The sequence below is a fragment of the Asterias amurensis genome, chromosome 16, assembly GCF_032118995.1.
Source record: "Asterias amurensis chromosome 16, ASM3211899v1".
Classification (NCBI taxonomy): domain Eukaryota; kingdom Metazoa; phylum Echinodermata; class Asteroidea; order Forcipulatida; family Asteriidae; genus Asterias; species Asterias amurensis.
The window spans coordinates 402,252-408,843 of NC_092663.1; the positions used below are offsets into that span (position 1 = coordinate 402,252).

At 35.9% G+C, this 6,592-nt stretch overlaps 1 non-coding gene across 1 annotated transcript; it reads right to left on the reverse strand.

Moving 5' to 3' along the window:
• Window positions 1-4,364: 4,364 nt before the first annotated feature.
• On the reverse strand, window positions 4,365-4,438 carry Trnas-gga (transfer RNA serine (anticodon GGA)). The gene has a single exon. It is a non-coding gene; the product is annotated as a tRNA-Ser (tRNA).
• Window positions 4,439-6,592: the final 2,154 nt, after the last annotated feature.

The window sequence follows — 6,592 nt, forward strand, 5'->3', positions numbered from 1 at the left end:
ATTAGGGTTCATGTTGACATACATTTTAACAGCTATCCTGGTCATATGCAATAGTTTATATTACAATATTTAATTGGAATGGATGAATGGAATGCAACGCTGTCTTGGGTGTGATGTTGAGCATTCCTTCATCTCCATTCACTATTGATAACAGTTCAGACAAAACGTTTGTAAGAATCTTGATTAGTTGTGTTGATGTTTTTGAATGTGACTCCATTCCATGATATCATTACATCACAGACTCACTATGAAGGGTCTACTGATGTCATAGATCTATTGATGTTATTCAGTTTCATTCCATTTCTTGTTCAGCACATTGAAGTCTTACATTTATAACAGGTCTCCTGTAGCTACTGAGAACAGTTCTGTTGATGTTGAATGTGATTTCATTCCTTGACTAGAATGTTTGCAGTGTCAAATTTTGAAGGATCTCCAATCACTTTGGTCTGTGCATTGATGGTATGGAAGGAATTGCAAAGCGTTTGCAAGGATCTTGCTGCCATCACTCTACTGTTAACAATGGATACGTACATCCTCCATTGGTCCAAATGTTTTGTAGTGACAGCTCCTTAGTGGAATCTACTTGCATTCTTACATTTTGAACGATCTCCTGTGTTAAATGATATCAGGGTACCCACTCTGGGTAAAGTCAGTGCTTTGCTGTCAGGGCAGGTCTGATACATATAGCTTGTAAGGATTTTGATGTCATCAATCCGCTGTTACCAATGGATACATAAATCTGCCATTGGTTAAGTGTTTTTCAATGCAACTCCTGCACCCATGTCCTCCATACAGTAACGATGATGGCAAGTCTTTTCTTGATTTGACAATCTTTCTTATTCTGAAGGCAATGTTAGCTGTCTCATTTCAATGTGTGTCAATGGGGTTGTTGATGTAGATGTCAGTTTGGGCTCTAATCTCGTTCTTCTTGTTTCAACAAGTCTCTACACTGGCTGCTGTAGTCCCAGATTGCCATTTCAATACTTTGACATCTCCTTTTTCCCAAGAAGCCAGACATTTACAATGTTCAGTTTTTGGTTATCGCAAACAACCCTTTACCCCGGGTAGGGCCCAACCAGGTACTACCACTGAGGGAAAGTGGACCTGTAACATCGCGTGGGTAGGAGTGTCAAATCCTAAAGTAGCTCCTGCTACCCGCTACCCTTACAAAGTCCCTAAAACAGCATGTGACCAGGATAGCACTCAAAAGGTAATCAATGATTTGCTGTACGTTAACTACTACATTTCAACAGGGGATCAAATAGTCAGTTTATTGAAATCAACTAAACGTCTGCCATCCTATTTTGTTTTGAAAATTATATAAAACTATGTGACTGTGTAACAAGACTGTTAATAATTTCATTTTACCCTCTTTTACAACTTTGCTTGAAAATGTAGAATGTTAACCACACAGCATGTAAGAGAGCCCATTTCAGAAACCCAGGAAACTGAGGACATATTTTGCATTTATAAAGTAATTATCAGGAAGTACTTCTGATTGAACTTTCAAATTTGTTGATGGCATTTGTTGATCACCAACTTCTGTGCTTCTCCCAAATATTTGTTGTACGTCTTACATTTTCAGTGCATTTACCACAACCTATCTATGACCCCACATGTACCTTTAATTTAATTTATTCTATCAAACCTGATTATTCAGAACTGATAGACAATCTCATGGCATGTACAGTACAGCGAACCGTTAATAATTTAGCTAAATACTCCATCTTGTTCAAGACTCCATCTTATTCATGAAACTTCTTCCCATCCCCTCTACAGAAAAAAACCCCAGACGTACTTTTCACTGATTCATTGTTTTTGTCAACATTTGCGACTGTGTGTACACTCTTCCATCACACAAATATTGTAACAAACAAGTTACCTTTAAAGTGTGTATGAGCATTTTCAGTAATGAGGCTGTAGTGTTTGTGACTGATAAAGGGTACTTCACAGAGGTGTCTTACCAACAAGCATCTTTTTCTATTGACTATAGCTTTCAAGTTAACCGTCTACAGGTCAGGATTTGAACCCACCATCCTTTTGATCATCAACAAAAGAACTTAGGTCCAGTTACCAACTTCTTGTAATCTTCATTTCCTTTTTGGTGTAGATATCTTGCAGTCAGAAGCTGGACTAATTATTCTCCTGATCTTCACCACAAGAATCTAAGTCGAGCTCTGACAGCTCTTAGTCTTACAGTATTTATTTGATGCAGATTATGGTAGTGCGGAGTCGGACTAATTATTCTCCTGATCTTCACCACAAGAACCTAAGTCCAGTTACAGACTACCCCCATTATTGCTTCATGGTATCTTGCATTCAAGAGTCAGATCTGTTATTTTCATGACAATCATTACACCAACCACATTTAACATCTCTTTTTAAGATGTTCATGAAGTGAGTAAAGATTACGTTGACCACACAAAAATCTGTTATATACCATGGTAATAAGTGTTGTACATCACCTAACATGATTAGTTCATATTTGAAGATAGTATGTTGAGGAGAGTTCATTTCCTCATTTCATGATGAATGTTTACTGCCACACACAGGTAAACAACATGGAAGATCCTTAAGAAATTTGATTCAAATAAACTATGTTTCACTTGAACCAATCAAATCAAATATATGCTTTGATGTTAATCCCCACAACTGTATAATTATAATTTTCCTACTGAAAATGCCATGAGAGAAGTCTTCAGAAGAATAAATTACGCTTGATAAAAAAATCAAACTATTACTTGTTCAATCTAAGTCATTACAAATTTATAAAGTTGTTTAAAGTGTCAGGGGCAAGAGTCATTGCTGACAAAAAGGTCTGAAACTAAAATCAACATTTCAGACGGTATGTTGAAACAATGAATGTTAAACCTGTTGAAAGCTCTACCAGTTGTAGACTGAGGGAAAATCTTTTTAGGGCAGTATCCTCAGCACTACATAATAAGTACATGTAGATCAATGTACATGAATTCTAATGAAAACTAACCGCTAGTTTTCTCAACAGACTGACATAAATAGTCTTAGTTCAGATAAAGGTGTGACATTTCTCATCCCTAAACATGAAAAGCATCTGTTGTTTTTGTTTTGCTATTAAATTGTGCAGTTAGGATTGGAATCATTGTTCATATGACCATCATCACAAGAACCTGAATCCAGTAACTGCCTTCTGATAACAATATCTCATTTATAAGAAAAAATACAACAAACTGACTTCTCCACTCTTTGATTCTGAAGTTCTCTTTCAACAAATATTAAGGCCTCAAGCCATGAGATTTATCAATTAAATTAATATTATATTAAAGAGATGGTTTATCATTGGATTGTATTTATTCAAATCCTTTAGTTCCCCACAGAAAATCATAAAGTAACCTGCATAAAGCGCAATACTGTGAACTTTTCACAAAGAAAGAATAGTTAGTAATTTTGAATACTTTATGCCCACCTTTCTTTCCTTTTCCAGCATAGAGGAAATGCATGAAGACAAGGTTAAAACAAAGTTTTGCATTATTCTAATGATTTTAATATTCTTTTCCCACAATTTCTTTTTCTGTTTCTTTTTTAACCCCACCCAAGCTTAACCATGTCTTTAACACAACTCTTTATTTGATTTGCAAAAAACACTAAACTGCAAAAACTGGGGTGTTTAAACTAATTCTCTTGGTAACTCTAAGGCAATGACCAGGGGGCAACAATTTATATTCTTTATCCCTGATGCAAATTAACATCTATTTTATAACATTGGTCAAGTTAACAGGCCTGTATGCTTTGTTTTTGAAAGGGTAATGGCACCAAAGCACGTTTCTCTTCAGTAAAGGACAACTTATTAAGAAATTTAAATTTTGTTCTGTGTAGCCTGTTGGGGTTACTGCCCACCGTGGCTATAACACTGTTTCAAATTGAGGGCAAATCTGTGCTGGGCAGCACAGTGTAATTTTGTTCTGTGTAGCCCTGGTGGGGTTAGTGCCCACCATGGCTATAACACTGGTTCTAATTGAGGGGAAATCTGTGCTGTGCAGCACAGTGGAATTTTGTTCTGTGTAGCCCTGGTGGGGTTACTGCCCACCGTGGCTATAACACTGGTTGTCACATTTAGATACCAAGAGATTTAATTTGACATCCAGTTTCTGCCGTTCTCCTGGATCACAGTTAGACTGAATATTGAGGTGACTAAAGACAAAATCACGCTAACACAATCAAAGTGAAGTGAATCAGGAAAAAATATAATGAGTTTTGTTTTAATAGATGTCAAATTTGCATCGGGGATAAAGAATATTAATTTTTGGTTTTTACCCATATACACCGATGTGTGTAGCACTGTATACTCAGTACTTTCCCGAGTCCTGTGAAAAAAAAATCACAGGCATTTTTACTCGGGTGGGATTCGAACCCACGACCTTTGCAATTCCAGAGCAGTGTCATACCAACTAGACCACCGAGATTGCCCGGTAGCTAGAGGCAGTTCGAATCCCATGTCTTAGCAGCGGGTACTGCAAACGATTTAATAGATGTTTTGTTTGTTACTGTCTGGCAATAACTATAAGAAACTCTGACGCAAAGTTGTGCTAAATCTTGTAAAGCCTACATGTATGGAGCATAATTGAACAAGTCCTTGTTCATAGTCTTAGCATGACAGAGACCAAAAGGCAAAATATAGCACTATTATGAGAAATTTGCTTTTAACCAATCGTTTGAAAGTATTAATAAAGTTGGTAATATAATAGTACGAGCCAGTAGTTTGAAAGCAAGCTTGATTTGTTTCTCTGTGACAAGTATACCCTTTCAGAACGCTTCGTGATTAAGATTTGAAAAAGACATTAGTTGGACTAGTTTCACTTTCATTGTCTTTAAACTGTACAGATCAAGGTGGGCTCTATAAAGTGAAAGTTGAGAGCAGAATAGTGCCCAATATTCTTTCTGATCAAGAAGAAATATGTAGTTGTTTGTTTGTTTGTTTGTTTGTTTGTTTGTTTGTTTGTTTGTTAATGTTTGTTTTGTTTGTTTGTTTGTTTGTTGTGGTGTTGGGGTGCTGGTTTATGGATTTGTTTTTGATGGGGGGGTTTTCTTGGATGGTCTTCCCAATGCTGGAACTTGGCAAAGCTCCCACAAGGGGATGATACAAAACAATGTGAAGTTGACAACAGCAAATCTCTCTAATTAATACACAATGTATATTGTGGTTTAATGTTTATGACTTCATGAATTGCATAAACCAACAAGTTATTAGAGTCACTGTGAAATCAGTGGTAAGCCTTACTGGATTCAAACCCACTACACTCTAACCATCTGATCATGGTGACACGCCACTTGACAGAAGGTAGGACAAGTACTGTAATTATCAGGAATGATAATACCAAGAGTCGCAACTATAACCACAATGAGGACTTAAGATAGTACAGAAGATGTGTGTATACCAGTGGATATTGCTCTCTGAGTGCCAACAGCCCATAGCCACCCCCCTTAAATAACATTTTAAGAGGATTTCTACACTAAATACATTTTTATTACTATTTGGCTTAATAGATATTGTGGTTGTTTTAAGAAAACATATTGAAAGAGAAGGGGCTGACGATTATGTGTCTCTTTATTATGTTGGTATAAGAGACTTGTGCTTTGATTTTAAATATATCATAAACAAAATTGGGGTCTGTTTTCTTAAAGTTGACTTTAATTACTGATAATGATTAGTTACAATTGTGAGCTGACCATTGTACCACTATGGTAGCATTTTTAAAACCTGGCAATGGAGTTCAAACATATTTATTTTATTGTAGACTTAAAATTTTTGATTAAAATAAAATGCTATTTAAATTGTCTGATTCTGAAACACAGCACAATAAAAAAAAAAACTGACAGTTTTTAGAATACTCACTATACACTACTTTAACTATCATTACCATTTTGATTTGAAATATCAGAACTTGAAATTCACCCAGGATAAGTAAAAGCACACAAAGGGATCGTATACCTCTGACTTTTTTTCTTCTTGGTTTTTTATTTTCATTCTCATTTTGTTACGTTTTTCTTGTTATTCCCTGAATGCTTTGAACCTTAAGAAAAGGCGCTATATAAATGTTGTTGTTATTATTATTATTAATAGTTACAACCTGAAGTATCGTCTGAAAAATGTTGCAAGTGAGTTTATTCTTTACCTGAGGTTAAAGCCATTCGACACTTTCTGCACAGAACACAAGTTTAAAGCTCACAGATTTACAGAAGCTAATTGTGAACTACTTCCCTTGAAATATTATTCCATGAAATGCTTTACTTTTTGTGAAAACATTAAAACAGTTAGCAATTCGCGGTATTTTGAACACATTTCATGACACCGCGAAACGTGCGGAAACAAGGGTGGGTTTTCTCGCTATTTTCTCCCGACTCCGATGACCAATTGAGCCTAAATTTTAACATGTTGTTTTATATATAATGGTGATACACGAAGTGTGGGCTTTTTGGACAATACTGCTTACCGATGTTGTGCGATTGCTTTAAGAGGCAATTTATGACCAAGTAGGTAAATCTTGATGCTTTTTGTAAGGTAGGATCTGTCTTCTCTTATTGAACAAGAACTTATCCAACATATTTCTTCTGGCAA